A 17959-nucleotide genomic window follows, 5' to 3' on the forward strand; every position below is an offset into this window, starting at 1 on the left:
AATTAGGTTTAAAACAATTCTATTTCTTATGATGTCAATACACATTCATAATTTAGGAATTTTACATATTCTTCACTTAATTTATCATTTTCTATAAAATCTGAGTTAGAACTCAAGAAAAACTTATAAATTCAGCTGTAAAAATTTATTTATTTTTTAAACATTTAGCAGATGAAAACTGGGATCCTATCTCAATACCACTGAAGCTATCACCTTATTGTTTTTAAATAATTAGTAAAACATAGTTTATAAAGAAAAAAAATGAAATAGACTCAAAGGACCTATCAGTAACTATGTATGTTCCAGCGGATATCATCATTAGGATTTCTTTTAAGTATTATTTCTTAATTACAGGGGCCATAACAGGGGCCAGGATATGATTTACAGGGGCACTGGCCCCCGTTGGCCCCTGTCTAAAACCGCCTATGACTACATCAACCAGAGTGATGCATGCCTGTGTTCAATTGTTAACCAATTTTAAACCATCCCTCCTCTAGCACCCACACCATCCTTTTCTTTAGCCCCCCAAAAGGTCTGAACTATCTAATGTTCTCCAACAAAAATTACAATCAAAATGAGCAAAATTATGCCACAGTCAAATTATCCCTTCCTCAGTCACTTTTCACTTCCCCATATCTTGTTTTGTCTGTATGTGCGGCACATTGGAAACATGTACTACATCAATAAATTGGAATGGATTGTTATTTACACATTTCTTCAGTATGATGAGCAAATCACAATGACCTACTGAGATGAACCTTGAATAATGATAAAAAAAAAAACTGCTTTCTCAAACAGAAGAGTATTTCTCCTTCCTCCTTATTTTTAACAAAGACTTGACTGTAGATTGCTCTAACCCAACTTCAATCTAAAAAATTCTGCAACGACTTTGCAAGATTCTTTACTGTGAAAATACAAGGTATTTGAAAAGCAGTCTGTACATCAACTACAGTAACAATACTGTTACCAGTTGAAATAAACTCTGTTAAAATGCATAAATTCAGGCTAATAAAACAGCATGGGTTTATATAAATTGTTCTGCTCCTAAGCTCCTCCTCCTGCATCTTGATGTTTTACCCACAGATTTTACCTATGGTTTTAGAGTCAAATTTGATACTGCTGATCAGCTGATTTTATTAGAGCATCTGGAAAACTCTGTTGGGCTTTCTGGTACTGAACTGGACTGGTTTAAATCCTACCTGAAGGACAGGGACTTCAGTCAGAGACCAGAAAAAAAAATCCTATGCAGAGTTCGTCAAAGCTCCATTCTGGGGCGCCTGGTATTTAATTTTTATATGCTCCATTTAGAACAGATTATGGCAGACAACATCAGTTTGCATAACTATGCAGATGAAACAGAGCTTTACATCATAATGTCACCAGGTCACTATGAACCCATCAGAGTGTTGGTTAGATGCTTAGGAACAGATCAATAAGTGGATGCGCCATCATTTTCTCTAACTGAATAAAAACAAAACTTAGGTAATTTTCAGAGCAAAGGAGGAGAGATCCAGAGTTAGGTCACAGCTCCAGCTGGAAACCACTAATTATGGTTGAAATATTGGTGTCAGGGCTCAGATTTTAGGTCCCAGAATTCAGGCAGACAGAACAGAAGTGATTTCAAACAAGACATTTGATTGCTCTATAGTCTTCGGCTCGTAAGCTGGGACCGGATAACTGGAATCTCACACAGCTCAAATAATCTGGCACTGATGGCTGGAAACAAGCAACTTAAATAGGAACTGGAACAGGTGGATCAGATGAGTGAAAACGAAAACTGGGCGGAGCTAAGCAGGTGGATGAAATCAATCAATAATCACTGCCAAGATCATGACACTCAGACCTGAACCTTCAGAGGCACATAAAGGTAGTTACTAAGTCAGCCTTTTATCACCTGAGGAACATTTCCAGGATAAAAAAGAACAAATGTCCAAGCAGGATCTAGAAAAACTCTTCATGCATTTATCTTTAGTGGAATTCATTATTGCTACGGTGTCCTCATAGGTTTGCCCAAAATGTTCCATCAGACAGCTGCAGCTGATCCAAAACTCTGCTGCCCATCAGAGAATAAACTTTAAAATCCTTCCGTTAGTCTATGTTGTTGTCAGTGCATCAACCTGGAACTTTATTATAAACTAATTTATTTTATCACTAGCGTTATTTGCGTTTAATATTTATCCAGACCCGGAAAGTTGCAAAGAGATTGCAACATGCTAGAAAAATATCAAGTTAAATAATATTACATTAACAAATTGTTCACTAACTGCAAGAACATTTTGGTTAAAATCTCCTATGCGGTATTTAATTATTGTTAAATCTTCTCTGTTATATTTCCTATGAATATACTCAAATTACTATGAGAGGTAACACATGTATAGTTGCAATGGATAATACAATGCATGCAATTATATAACCCTTACAAAATGCCGTTACATTGAACAAACACAGGGTGGCAGTTTTTACTCAAAAATTTTTTTGTTTATTTATTTTTATCATTCTGTCCTTTATGGTAGCTTATCTATATCCCAGATGCATAGAGTCCATGCATTTCTGTTAAGCAGTTTACCATTATACCGTACAATGAAGACGTTTTATTTGTAATGTGGATTTATTTATGGCTCCAGCACAAAAACAGCCATAGCAAACTCACTACCCTGTCTTTTCCTTCTTCCTTGATTAAAGAGTAAGACAAGCATTGCACCCTCAATAGTTTTTACACAGATGAACAAACACTTCACATGGACTCTAAGAACTAGACAGGCTGAGACACAGCTGATGGGAGAACTCCTGGACACACATACAGAAAAAAACGAGAAGCATTAAATGAGCTTGTCAGGCTTTAGCAACAGCAATGAGGAGCATTGGTGCTGGTGGTGGTGAAGGTGATGGGTTGGTGGAAGGGTGGGGTAGATTTGTTCCCATGGAAACTGTGCAGTCAGCACATCTGTACGGGTTATGCGCTGTCTTCTCTTATTGGACTCATGTAGCCTCTTGCCACATCAGCTGGACATGTCAGCATGCTCTCACATGCAAAGAAAACAGAGCTAGTAGGACTGCAAATCTGTGCAAATTATTGTCAAGAAAATATCCCAATATTGGTGTTTTGAATCTGGAGGTTGCTATTTTCAAATCTAAATCATGCATGTCTGCATATGTTGGAGAGGAGGCACACAAATTTGTGGCGACTGATACAAGGAAACTGCTGAGACCACTCTGTTCCCCCGCTGGATTTTCTTTCATTTTCCTCCTGTCCATCTCCCTTTTTTCCCTCTGTCTGTTGCCCCTTCTGCCTGAAAGCATGAGGAGAATCAATATGTTTTCAATTTGCAGCAGAGCCTTCCTCCTCTGCATTCTAATCAGGCCTGACTAGCCCTTTAACTTCCGGAGAGAGACGTAGGAAGAAACAGAGGGAGAGAGAGAGAAAGAGATGAGGATTAGGTGAAGCCAGACTTGAGCTAAAGGACATTGCAGCTAAGATGTGAACTTTAAAATCAATGGGGCATTCCTTCATGAACATCTCCTTCTAGTTTCACTACAGGCCAAAGTTTCTCCTGCATTGAAGCAGGAATCTTATTGCCAGGACTTTCCACCTTTTAATCAACTTTGTGTTTCTCTGTGCTTTTTATAAAATGTAATTTTCAAATATGTAATGATTTCCTCCACCAAGTATGTAAAAGATTTCACACCAATACTTTAGCGCTTAACAGCTGTAATAAGTCTAATAGTGATTAGGCTTAAATTAAAGAGACAAGTAGATCTTCGCTCAGTTTTTCTGCAAACGTTTTAACACCTATCTAGTAGTCTTTGTCAGTTTTGTCAGCTGACACGAGAGGAATCTATAGTTGGATTACAGATCCTCATAATCCTCATAAGTGTGTTTGATAACCCACCTGTTGTTCTCCTGGGTCATTGGCTGCAAGACTTTTGTTTGCGTTTTTCTGTTTTGCCATTTACCACTGATATCAGCAATTTATCCGTTTTTTTTTTTATTGATTAAAAGTTATTATTGGTCACTTCTTTGAAGGGCAAATTCAAGTTTCATATCTGACATCCCAAGAGAAATTAAGACTCCAATTTCTCGTGGCCTACCATCTCATCTGCCCAAGCGACACAAAATAGCTGTAGGTTTTTTACTGAAAGCATTTTTTTATTAGACTCATAATCAGTTAATTCTTTTCAGAATTTTTTTCTTATTTCAACAGATGTTAAGTTTTAAATAAATGTAATTGAAAAATATTTTATTTTATTGAACTATTACTGTTCTAGTGAACAGAAATAGTTCAATAAAACTATTACTGTTTATATTTATTTGCATTGTGGAAATTGCGAGACAATTTTTTTTTTTGGACAGTTCAACTTTTTAAAAGGACTGAAAATCTGCTCAGAACTATTTTTCAGGGACTGCAGTGAAGAAACCAATATGTAAAGTGTATAAAGTTACAACAATAAACTGTTTATATTTTTAAACAAATAGTAGAGAAAAAGCATTAATCCTTTTTACATATATGCTCTATAAATACCAGATCACCTTGACCAATAAAATCATGAAATAAAAACTTTTGCTTCCCATGCAGACTTCAAGTCCAAACCAAGTCATATCTTAAACTTAGACAGATGTTATTTGTCATTTTGTTTACACAAACTCAAAACAAAAATAAATTTCGTTTGGAACAGCTCTCTGGACAATTTAATATGTTTTAATGGTGCAGGATTGAAAAATAGTAAAAAAAACAAAACAAAAAAAAACATAAATAAATATATAAAAGCAGTAATATGAACACATGACAAATTTACAGTTTTACAGTTCTTTTTTTTTTTTTTTTTTATCTACACTGCCTTGTGAAAGTGTTCTGCCCCCTTAAACCTCTTTACCTTTTGCCACATTTCAGGCTTCAAATATAAAGATATGAAATTGTAATGTTTTGTGAAGAAAGAACAAGTGGGACACAATCATGAAGTGGAAGGAATTTAATAGATATTTTAAACTTTTTTAACAAATAGAAAACTGTAAAATGTGTAAAGTTATTCAGCTGCCTTCGCTTAAATCTTTGTAGCGCCACCTTTTTTGATTACAGCTGCAAGTCACTTGGGGTAAGTCTCTATTAGTTTTGCACATCAAGAGACTGAAAGTTTAACCCATTCTTCCTTCCAAAAACTCTCAAGCTCAGTGAGGTTGGATGGAGAGTGCAGTTTTCAGTTCTTTCCACAGATTTTAAATTGGATTCAGGTGTGTCTATTGTAGATTTTGCTTTATGTTTTGGATCATTGTCTTGTTGGAAGACACATCTCCATCCCAGTCTCAGGTCTTTTGCAGACTCCAACAGGTTTTCTCTCATAATGGTCCTGTATTTGGTTCCATGCGTCTTCCCATCAATATTAACCATCTTCTCTATTCCTGCTGAAGAAAAGCAGGCCCAAATCATGATGCTACCACCACCATGTTTGACAATGAAGATGTTGTGTTCAGGGTGGTGAACTGTTTTGCATTGTTGTCAAAAAGCTCCATTTTGGCTACATCTTACCAGAGCTACTTCTTCCACATGTTTGCTGTGTCTCCCATGTGGCTTGTTGCAACCTTATACAAACTTTTTATAGATATCTTTAACAAATGGCTTTCTACCATTAAGGTCAGATTTCTGCATTATATGGCTGATCAGCAGTAGATCTCTGCAGTTCACCCAGAGTGATCACTGGCCTCTTGGTTGCATCTCTGATCAGTCCTCTCCTTGTTTGAGCTGAAAGTTTAGAGGTACGGCTGGGTCTTTGTAAATTAGCAGTGGTCTGATACTCCTTCCATTTCAATATTGACACTTGCACAGTGCTACTTGGGATTTTTAAAGCTTGGGATATCTTTTTGGATCTAAATCCAGCTTTAAACTTCTCCACAACAGCATATCGGAACTGCCTGGTGTTTTTTCTTGTTCTTCATGATGCTTTCTGTGCTTTCGACAGACCTCTGAGACTGTCACAGAGCAGGTGCATTTATACGAAGGCTTGATAACACACAGATGGATTCTATTTATCATCATCAGTCATTTAGGACAATATTGGATTATTTAGAGATCCTCACTGAATTTCTGGAGAGAGTTTGCTGCACTGAAAGTCAAGGCACCAATTCATTTTGCACACCTCAGTCTAGATAACATGAGGACAAGTTAACATTATACATAGTCAATTAGACCTTATGTATCATTTTGTGGGTTTGGAAGTATTGTAATTAAGCCTAATTGTGAGAAAAGATCATTTAATTCCCCCTTTTGCTCTTTACGTTTTATGAGCGCTTGTTACAGAATGGGAGACTTTTACATTGCATGGGGTAGAATGTTTCTCTTTCCTAATAGAACTCACATGGCAAAAGGGGCAAGTTAAGCTGGTCTGATAAACTGAGAAACAATTTGATTTACTCGGGGTAAAACTGTAATCTGCCTCTTTAAATAACACTTCATACAAATATATTTTCTAGAAATTTTAGAAACGATGTACCAAAAATCCTCCACAGTCAGGCGCCAGCTTCTGACACATCCTTGTAATCCTTTGAATCATCGAGTCTTAGGTGAGTTTGATTGAGTTGGAAGGGAAGTAAAGGAAAGAGTTTGATTAAAATGGACTTCTGACTGAGTTTCTGATAAGTCATGTAGGTTTCATCCATCAGTTTTTGATATTGTGATATACACAGTTGAAACAAACTAGAATACTATATTATTACATTTGTTGTCCCAAATAAAATGTACCTGCAATTATGTCATTAATAAGCAGATGCTAAGCGAAATACTATGACCTTATAAAAGTGACCTTCTGAGATCATTAAACAGTGAAACTAGAAATGCATAACAGTTAGTCCAGAGAGTTAAAATAGCTAACTTAAATGTAGTCATGTATCATGTTTGTATTTGAGACCCTAGAGCGACTATGAACAACAGGAAGAGGTTTAAAAAGGTTTGACAAATGGGAAAAAGTGAGTTATTCTGGGACGACTTTGAGAAAGAAGAACAATTTTACAATAGCAAAATAATAATCCCTGGACGCTCATGGGAAAAGAGCAGCCAATCCATAGAGGCTGAGGTTAGCCGGTTGTGGTAACTGATTCAAATAGACAGGGAAGTGATGGTGGTTTTAAGGAAGCATCCAGATTTATGATACACCCTCCTGTCACAACCTGCAATCAGGAAGGTTAGGTGCACAAACGCACACAGATGTAACCTGTATACATATACTGAGGACATGATTATGGGCCACATTTCTAAAACCTAGAATATACATACTATTCTTTTTCCTTGTTTAAGCAGTATTTCAATTACACAAAGTAGTCAGATATTTCTAAGGAACATGTAATTGCTTTAGATCTAAAACTTAAAATGGATTTTGACTCAAAATTAAGACTAATTTTGGCCTTAATTAAAAATTGCAACAAAAAAATAGAATTAACTGGAGGGGATTGAGTTCACTTTCTCTACAAAATACTTTAGAAAGGTTTGATACATAAATTAAAATCAGTTTGGAAAGCTAAGTCTGCATATATGTAAAATGTGGTGGAAAGATGTGATCCTATAACTAAACAGTCAAAGAGAATCTTAAAAGTGTAATCAAAAGATGAGCCACACTCTTGAAACCCCTAGTTTGTTCATCCTTCCCTTTTCCATTCAAATGCTAATATCTGCAAAAGGCCTTTCAAGTTTTGTTGTAGTTTTCTGACCAACATGCAGAAAAATGCAAGGAATTCAGCATATAAAAGGTAAAAAAAAAGGTTATTAAAAACATATCAGCATTGATAAATGTGCATACCTGAGAGGGTCCTCGGGTCCAGGATTTCAGCACTTTCTGAAAGCAAGAGGGAAGGTTAAAATGGGAAAGGGTGTTCTTTAAGGATGAATACTGAAATAAGATTATTGAAGGTCACTCGCTGTCTGGAGGAGAATAATAAGTGCTTCAATAAGACACATTTTATAAAAATAAAAAAGCACTTGTTTGGAGTGAGTTCCAATTGAAGTCTTGCTGAGGTTGGTTTCCACAGAGCAAGAGTGCTTAACGTTATAGAGAACGGATAGGCAGGTGAAAGCTGGAGAAATAGAGGCTGCAGTGGACAATCTATGGATGAATTCATTTTGATGGCAGCTTTCACAGAGAAGACTAAGCTGGTAACAAAGATCCCTTGATATATTCAGAAATAAGATTTTAGCAGAAAATAAAATGTTATTATACTTCCTGTTGAAGGTGGAAGGCTCTAAAAAGGAACAAAAAAAATGCACATTTAATTCCCTAGTAAGAGTGCATTGAGAAAGCAAAACAACAGTTTCTTTACAAAAGAGTTTTTGGATTATGTCTAAAAATGTATAATATATTCGGACACAAGAACAGAAGAGATGTTTGCTGTCAACCAAAAAAACTGATTCAAGGAAAAAAATCTGATTCCATTATGAAGCACAGAGCTGGAATTATTATGGTTTGGCAATGCTTTGCCGGAGCCTAACCCATTCGGCTCTCCTTAATACAACCAAAGGGGTGCAGTAGGAAAACATCTTTAAAATAATAATAATAATAATAACAATAATAATAATAATAAAAATATGAAACAAGCCAAAAATGAAGCACAACATACCAGCAAATTAACTATAGACTGAATAAGAAAATGCTAATTCCGGATTCAGTCTAAGGCAAGCTCTCTTTCCTTTCGGGATGAAGAGGTCAGATATCAAATAATTACATTTCAATTTAGTTTATTTATGTTGTGGCAAATCACAAAAAATGTCATCTCAATGCACTTTACAGAGACAAATCCAACCAGATCATACAGCCAGATTGGTAAAATGATTTCTATCTAAGGAAAACCCACTGATTGCATTGACTCATTAAGTTCAATAAATTTGCTCCTCCTACATAAGCATGTGGCGACAGTAGATATTCACTTGTTTTTTTTTTGTGGTTGACTATACAGCAATCTCTCACACTGAGCATGCATGTAGTAGCAGTGGAACAGTAAAAAAAAACATTTTAACTGGAAGAAAACTCTAGCAGAATAAGGCTCAGTGCATATGGCCTTCTCATGAGGGCGACTGGGGTTCAAGGAGATATGCCTGTCAGAAACACGGTGGGGAAACAAATTACAGGGATGAGTAGATGACTAAATAAACATCTCTATGATTTTTATTTTCAGCTATAATGGTTAAGACTAGCTATTTATGTGCAACCTTCCTGTCTGTTTAAAGATGCTCTAATTTGATGCTTACAATCTGTGCTAAAAAAAAATGAATCATAAACAGCTGAAGTTTGGATGTTAGCAAAAATAATAAGAATAAAGCTAAACACAAAATCAATAGGCCTTATTACACATTTCTCACTATGGGTCTAATACAGAAAAGGTCACTAAAAATATAAATAAGGATATTCATGACTTCATTTGTTTATAGGTTCCTATTATTTGATTTCAAGTAAAAAACTTCCCCTTATAATCAGCTTATTCTTTGTTAGCTGCTCTTTACTTAATAAAAACAATGTGGTTATGTTCTTTCACTCTTAACTCTCACATTACTAGTACCATACCCAAATGCATTCTCAGTTAGTCTACCCTTTATTGAGCTTGTGGAACTGGTGCAGAAAAAAGTGGTTACTTTTGAAGTAGGCCAGTTTACAGCAGGTAACACAGAGTTATTAATGCTAACTTTAGATTCCTGATGAGAGCATGATGAACAGGACTCCAGGGCTTATCCTCAAGCACCAGGATGCTGAGAAAGAGAAAAGGTAAAAGACAATACAGAAATTTGACCAAAAAAAAAAAGAAACATGAGATATGAGGACAGGAAATAAAAGGATACAAAAGTAAAATAAAAGAAAGGAGTGTTGGTGAGCTAAATAAGACATGTACAAACAACATTTTCTGCATAAGAATGTGTCAGAAAGAGCTGCTGAAATACTCATACTGTAGACCTGCATAAATAAAACCACTTTAAATCTAAAATGCAAAACATCTGCTCTGACACAGCTTCCCACTAAAGCTCATATACCCCTCTTTCCATTAACTATATCAATTTTTTTGTAAAAAAAAAAAAAAATGTCACTCAGGCCTAGACTCTGTCCTCATCGACTTTCAAATATAGCACTCTATATCTTGACAGCCATGCATGCTTATTTTTGCAGCTAATGCTAAGTACCATTCACCAGCTAAAAAGGTCATTTCATAAGAAATTTAGAGCTCCCACTAATACGCGTGAGTGCATGAACCACCAAAAGAAGAAACAAATATATATATAAAACATTTTTTTTCTTAAAAATATGGTGAAAAAAAGAAGAATTGAAATGTAAAATGAATGACCAGTACATTAGGTCATATTTTCAAAGTAATTTGCTGATGGATGCTGCTAAACTAGTTTGCATTGTGAAGAAGCTGTAAAACATCTTAAAATTGGATCAGTATATTAATGAATGTCCTATGGATAGTTCAAATTTGGCAGCTACATTAGCCTCCCAACACTAAGCATCGATCAGCATGTTTTTTTTTAGTTATCTAAGATTTTCCAATCATGTCTTTATTAAGTCCACAAACATATGTCAAAAAATTATTGCCATATTTTTTCTTAAAATATTGCCAGTCATATACAATGAAATTTGCCTTGTCAATTTGACTTCCACAACCACTTTTAATCCGTGTTAAGCTGTTTTTTGATAACTTTATGTTGGAACTCTCTTCTTCGATGAACCTGTTTACATTGTTTTGGAAAGCAAAAAAAAATCTTGCTTTGTCATAGTATGTTTGTAGTAGTACCCAAATGTAGACACTCAATTCAGAAAGGGGAAGTTTGGGATAATGTATTTAACAGGAAAAAGGCAAAAACATTCAGCTTTTTCTCCGATGTTGTAGCGTTATTAACAGTGGAAAGTGGGAGAAGTCATTGGAAACCCATACATTTTTTAGTTGGATGATGAGGAGCAGCTGAGGCAGAACATAAGGTAGAAGACTGAGGAAGAGAACTAATTGATGCTGATGGAGCTTTGAATTGTCCACTGAATGTTGATGTGATTTGTTTGGAGAGTACCCTGTGTTTGACTGGAGTTTGTACTTGTTAGTTTAGAAAAAAATACCACTGAAACTTAGACCTTCTAGGATAAATCAGTTCCTTTGTTCACTCCCTTTTCCACCTCTGTGACCACATGCCGTTTATGACTTTTTGTCTGAGCTGCTAACATCTTTATCTTGGGTCTAGCTTCCATGTTTTCTGGTTTTCTCAATGGCAATGACAGTTGTTCATCTGATAATGAAATATAGTCATCTTCATTGCATTCATGTCATTTCCCACACTCACAATTTACCAAAAGCTAAGAATACTTTAATGCTAACATTGGCTAATGATTATTCAGTACTGGAACTGAGATGAAGCTTTATACAGTAATTTACTTAATTTCTAGCTTTGTTTCATCTAAAGGGAACATGGACCAGTCTTATAATTTGTTAAAACCCATCAGAATCAGAAATACTTTAATAATCCCAGAGGGAAATTACTTTTGTTACACGCTCCAGTTACAGTTTTATTACAATATATACACACATCCAACTATACAATATAATTAAGATAAAAAATAAGAATAAAAAGAGATAAAATATATACACCCAATGGTAGAGCATAATGATTAATATCACACAGTAGTGTTGTAGTACTTGACATTGGTCTTGTTCGCCAGATCTGTCTCAAAACCATATTTTTAGGGTCATGGTTGTTTCTTGTTTCGATGGATTTTTTTACTCGGTCTTGTCTTGATCTATGATTTCTTTGAAAAAGTCCGGTCAAGATCATTGCTGGGAGGCTTTGTCTATACCTAACTAATAACTGTTAAAAAAGGACCCTCTTAAAAACAGTTAATAAACAAAAAATAAAATCATTGGTAGTGTGATAATTTCCCCTAGATGCAACTGGAACCTGCCCTCTTCCAGTGTGACAGTGACACACCTCCTGCACACCTCCCTGAGTATAGAGAAGTGCAAGATGACAGGGGAAAGCAGGTGCATGAAAAAAGGAAAAGGAAAGACAAATATTTAAAAATGTTAACAAAAGATATCTTCCTGAAATGTCAGCTTTTTCACACAGCTGATTTAAATGATCTGGTACTGACTCTAACTATTCTTTCTCTCTGAAATGAAAGGTTTATTGTGACTTATCAGTTCAGTTTTGTTACCATTTTAAGGAATAAAATACAAGATTTCTATGATTTGAAGTTTGTTGTTTTGAGAAAACAAAGCAACGATTGTTTTTGCATGTTTTTAACAGAATTAAATGGAAGAAAAGAACCAAACTTCAGATTATGCAGGTTTTCTCATTGAGATCCAGTATCTCATTTACACAAGAAATCTGTCTTGACAAAAAAATTATACAAAAAACTTCTAACATATTATTTATCATTTTTGGTCCTGTTTTGCTTTGGTCTCAACCTCTATTGGCCTTGATAAAAAAAAAAAATAGAGCAGACATGACTATGTTGATCCGAGTTTTGATGAAAACTTAACTTGTTTTAAAAGACATAGTTATATGTTTCTGAAATAACTTAATAACTTTTGTAGCTTTGTTTTGATAGGGTGTGTGGGCAACTCTTGACAGAAAGGAGCTTTGGACATCAAACATTTAAATCTTATATCTTATTTTTTGTTATTTAGAATGAAAGCACAACAGAAATGATGGCCGGTGTGTATCTGTACATGTTATTTGATCTTTACCATATTTAAAATAATTTTAAACAAAAAAAGGCCACTTTTAAAGCAAATTCATACTATGACACCTTTTTCTTATAAACATAGTCTTTTATTTCTGTGCTCTATTGTGGTATTTCATGTATACTGTACATGATTGATGTTAGATGAACAATTATAATTAGCAGAATGGCTGTATTTTTCTCAAATATATAATGATTTTATCAAGAAATGTTTATATTATAAATGAAAAAGATCAAAGAAATGTTATATTTAATTTATTTTTGCAAAATGGCTTCATAGGAGTTAGCCATAATCATGCAGTAACAATGTCACGGTGGTCATGATTTAGGGCTTTGCTGTGCCTCGCTTCTCATCTCTGGCCATCAGTAACCAGAGTGCAGCAGGGACTTGAGGCTGTGGCTGGATGAGAGGGGAAAAGGAGGAGTCGAACAGAATGTTAAACATGTCCTCTAGACCCCGGAGGTAGAGGAACACCAGCCAATATGAAGACCATTCTCCATCTTTCTATGTGCAACTGTGCAAATTGCTTTGACTCTAACCTTCTGTATCACTTTCCTTTGCTCTACACCTTCATGGTACCATCATTCCATTTAAACCATTCTTTATGTGTCCTTTGCAGCTATCAAATCTTTTGGGTTATGATTGTTATTCAGTTAGTGCATGAAATTTCATTAGGCTAAATGATTTGCGTCATTGAATTGTAAGTATAGCTCGACAAAAGTGCATTCTCCTTTGAAGAAACTAGGATGAAAATCTCTTTTTTACATAATGGCTTTACATTCAGAACTTTTAGAAAAATGATAAATCCCTGCACAAAAACCCCCCACAAAATTTCAAAGTAAGTTTATGATGGAGATTATAACTTATTTTCATGTAATTGTTTCCTGACACAAGTATGTGTTTCAGGGGTATTTGTCTATTTGTCTACTTTGTTTGAAACAACTGCTCATTTGACCTATTGCTGTCTTTCTATCATCTAAACCACTCCCTTCATTCTTTTATGACCTCTAAGGTCAGCAGCAGTGGTTGTTGGTAATTTACTTTACAAATGTAGGTTTGTTTATGGAACCCCAAAATTATGTGCAAGAACATGCTCCAGTAGGATGAGTCCAAATTGTGACTTCATAGCTGAATTGTATAGCATATAAAGAATAATTTCAACATCCCTGAAAACTCATCAAAACTGTCATATCTTACCAGAAATCCCAAATTAACAGCTAGAGTTGAATAGTTTAAGGCAAGTCATGTAACATTTTGGAACGTCCCAACCAGTCATTTTCTTTAATTTCAGATTTAAGAATGGGCAAATGTTCTAACTCCTAATCTCCAGAGCTAAAAAAGGCAAATCAGCAGCTAGGTCTGTTTGCTAACTTGTTTGGATTTTATTCAGGCATTACTTTTTATATTGCTTGAGCTTGGAATGACCATCTACTATGTATACTGTCTTTTTAGATAGATGCCATCTCCTATTTTAAGTATAGAGTATCATTTCGTAATGATTTTGGCACGGATGACTGGATTATTGGTTTACTTCATCCACCTGTCTAGCTCAACCCAGTTTCATTACCACTCATGAGATCCACCTGTTCCAGTTTATATTTAAACTGCTTGGTCCCAGCCATTAGTCCCAGAATATTTGAGCTGTAGTTGAAAGTTCTCTAGGGTACCCAGTGTGTTTATTCTGATTGCCTGGTCTTGATTAGTTTTTGCTCCTGGACTTCTGAGTTTTCCTGTCCCTTTTCTGATCTGTTTGCCTTACCTGTCTTCGGACTTCCATTCGATTCTGCCTACAAATGACCATGGATCTGTATCCTGACCCCGGCTTGGATTTCCGTACGGTACCTCTTCGGATCTCTAATCTTCTGGCCTGGAGTTCTGCTTCCTAATCGACACCGGCTTTTGATTTTCCTCCTGGATACTTCTGCTCTTCCTTGTCAGCTGGCTTCTGGACTTCAGCTGGCTCTGCAGCACCTTTGATTTCCACTCCTGGAACTCTCTGGGCTGCTTCCGCTGCATGCTGTGGAAAATCATCTGGCTGGATTTCACTCCTAACTCTGGGTTCGGAATGAACTTCATAACCAGGTTAGTGACTTGCATGCTTGCTATCACTCCCCATCAGAGTTACATGGTCACTAATCTTTTGTTTCTCCCTCTACACAGATCCTATCAATCTAGTTCTATCCAACGAGATGCAGATCTCCGAGCAACCAATAAACTCTTTTTTATAAATCACTTCAGTCTGTCTGCCTAAATTTTGAGTCCAACGTTCTGAGTCCTGCCACATTTAGGAACAATTCTGATGAAAACTGCTATTTGTACCTCTATCTTATTATTATTATTATTATTTTTTTTTTTAATCTAAGGGATCATTTTAATAGGTCTATTCATTTTTTATTACTGGTTTAATATGTTTTGGTTTTATTAGGCTCTTCTTTGCTTTGCTTTTTGGAGGACTAGAAAATTTTGAAATTAACTGTCAGTAAAATGAATTAAGTCATTACACAAATATTTTAAACATTTTTTTTTTTTGAGGAACGGTCAAGGTAAAGGGCTGTCCATCATCGTATCACTGCTTTCCCACGCTACTTTTCCATAGAATAGCAACACTAACATACTATGACTATATGGTAACAGTTCAGCCTATAACGAGAGGGAGACAGTGGCCAGACTGCTAACCCAGAGAGAGAGCAGCATATAAATATATATACAGTCCAGTATATACAAATGTATACATCTCTCTCTCTCTCTAAGTAATATGAAGGATTCAGACTCTTGCCACAAAAGGAACTATTATAAATCGTTGTAGTTGTGACAGCATAAGGTACATTTTCTTTCCAGATGGCATGTGGTTGTGAAACATAAGACCATGTCATATAGAGCATGGATCAGTGAATTTTACAGCCTAATACATCTACCTCTGTTGTAGCCATCCATGCCTTTAACTGCTCAGTCAGGTGTTTTACAATCACTGCTAACCCCTTTCATCAATTGTATCTCCTTCTCCCCTTCCCTAGGAAATTAAAATACACAGCAGCCTGCAAGAAAACCATAACAGACTTCGGATAACAAGGTGACACCTTATTGATCCCTGTCAGAAAAATGTCTTCTAATCGGAGATAAGATGTTAAGGGTCACACAGATAGCAGTAAAAGAAGAACTGCAAGCTTTGATGGAAGAGACCTGAGCAAAGGGCACATATTTTATACATCTCCCAGTTCATAAACTTGAGTTGTCAGGGATTACTTTTCATGTACAACAGTTAATAACTGGGTCACTGAAGGTGTACTTAGCAATTCAGTAAAAGTAATTAATGTAGTGCATCATGCCTGGAAAATATTATAGGAACTGACCTCACTGTTTTCTTTTAAACTTTCTGGCTTTTCTCCTCTTTTGACATTTTTGCATACAACATAGGGAAAGATAAAGTTTTTTTTTTTTCAGGAAATATCAACTGACCTGTATTTCCTTAGACATTGCAATTTGAAACAAGAAAAAAAGAAGTCCTGCGAATTTAAAGAAATTCTTACACTTTTATCCATATTTTTTGTACCGCAAAAATAACAGACTTTCTGTTCACTTGCCTCATTTTTTTTCATTTTGGGTCCAGTATGTGTCTGATAACAGAATTATTTGATCTCAATCTTCAAAGATGTAAAGGCTGGATTGTTTGTTTTTGGCTTCTTTTTTGTCAATGGACTCCCACTCAGATAACATTCATCTGCTTTCTATAGGCCTGGCATATATTTTGCACTAAATGTTATGCACATTTAAACCATTCTTCACTAAAGCCTAATTTAATGAATCATTGTTCAGTATGAACCATTTTTAAGTTAATACTATTTGCCTGTTTTAATTCTTATGAAATTGTTCAAACTGAGACAGCAACTACCAAATCCTGTCACAGATTCTATGGATCCCATTGGTGAAACTGTAGTTTTCTCTTAGCAATTAGTAATTTTCTACTTTTCAATTTACCATAAAGCCCACATTTGAAACATAGTAGTTGTCTGGTCTAGAGAATTTCCACCTGCACTGGAGATCCATGCAGCTCCTTCAAAAAAAAAAAAACAACAAAAAAAAATAACATAACCAAAAGGGGTTTATAGGGAAATTAAGCTGCATGTTGACTAGGGCTGCGACTAATGATTATGTGCAAACTAATTAATCTATAGATTATTTTCTCAACTAAGCACTTACCGGTAACTCCGATAGAAAATGATTCCTTAAAGAATATTTTAAACAGAATTAGATAAAACTAAAACTTCCACTTGAGAAATTCAAGATAGAGCTTTCTCTATTGATTAAATGAAAACTAAATTATGTATATATATATATATATATAGATATTTTTTTTTGTAATAATTACGGCTCTAAGTGGGTTGCTCTGTCAGCTAAAGGTATATTTTAGGTTCGCAATACTCAAGTTATTAATTAATCAATTCCTAAATTAGTTGCAGAGTATTTCAATAATCAATTAATCACAATTAATCCATTAATAATCTCAGCCATATTGTGGTCCCTATCTTGGTAAGTTTCATGTTGAAAATGAGCCCTTAACATTGTTTTAAAAGCCTTTGTGCTCTAAACTTCACTGCAACATTATTCCACACCATAGTCTTTATAATCCTGTTTCCTCCCAGATGTTTTCTGACACTTAACTTAGACCTTCACAGAACAGTTGGGTTCACCTAAAGATGAATTTCCATACAGGTTCTTTCTGTTTACTGTCTGGGGAACATGTAAAGGCAATCAGTTACACTGATTTGCATTTAGGGGTGTCAGAGTATTGGGATGATAAAACACATGTGCAACCCTAGTAAGATTTTTTTTTATTTTCTAAGAGTAAAACGTTTTCCTTACAGCTACAGTATTGCTTTTGATTTGTCAATTAGAATTTGGATAAAGTAAAATTAGAATTGAGTTTGTAAACTGACAAGATGGGAATTTTTACAAAGCAGAAGAGCTCTGACTTGACTGTGTTTTATTTGTTTCTTTATTAAGGAGGAGAGGGGGCGCATTATTTGCGTACAGCGTTGCTGCTGCTGCTGTGCATAGAACATCTTCCTCACTCTCTCCGCTTGTTTTTTCTCTCGCTCTCTGGCACTGTAGCTTTTTTCATCCCTGCTCCTAACCATAATCCACCCCCTTCTCCTCCTCCTCTTCCACCTCCTATATTTTCTCTACTTCTCTCAGCTCTGCGAAGAAGAAGAAAAAAAGCGAGGAAACCAAGGATTGATGTTGAATTTTTCTCCATCTCTCTCTCTT

Source organism: Cyprinodon variegatus, unplaced genomic scaffold (genome assembly GCF_000732505.1).
Source record: "Cyprinodon variegatus isolate N-32 unplaced genomic scaffold, C_variegatus-1.0 Scaffold96, whole genome shotgun sequence".
Lineage (NCBI taxonomy): Eukaryota > Metazoa > Chordata > Actinopteri > Cyprinodontiformes > Cyprinodontidae > Cyprinodon > Cyprinodon variegatus.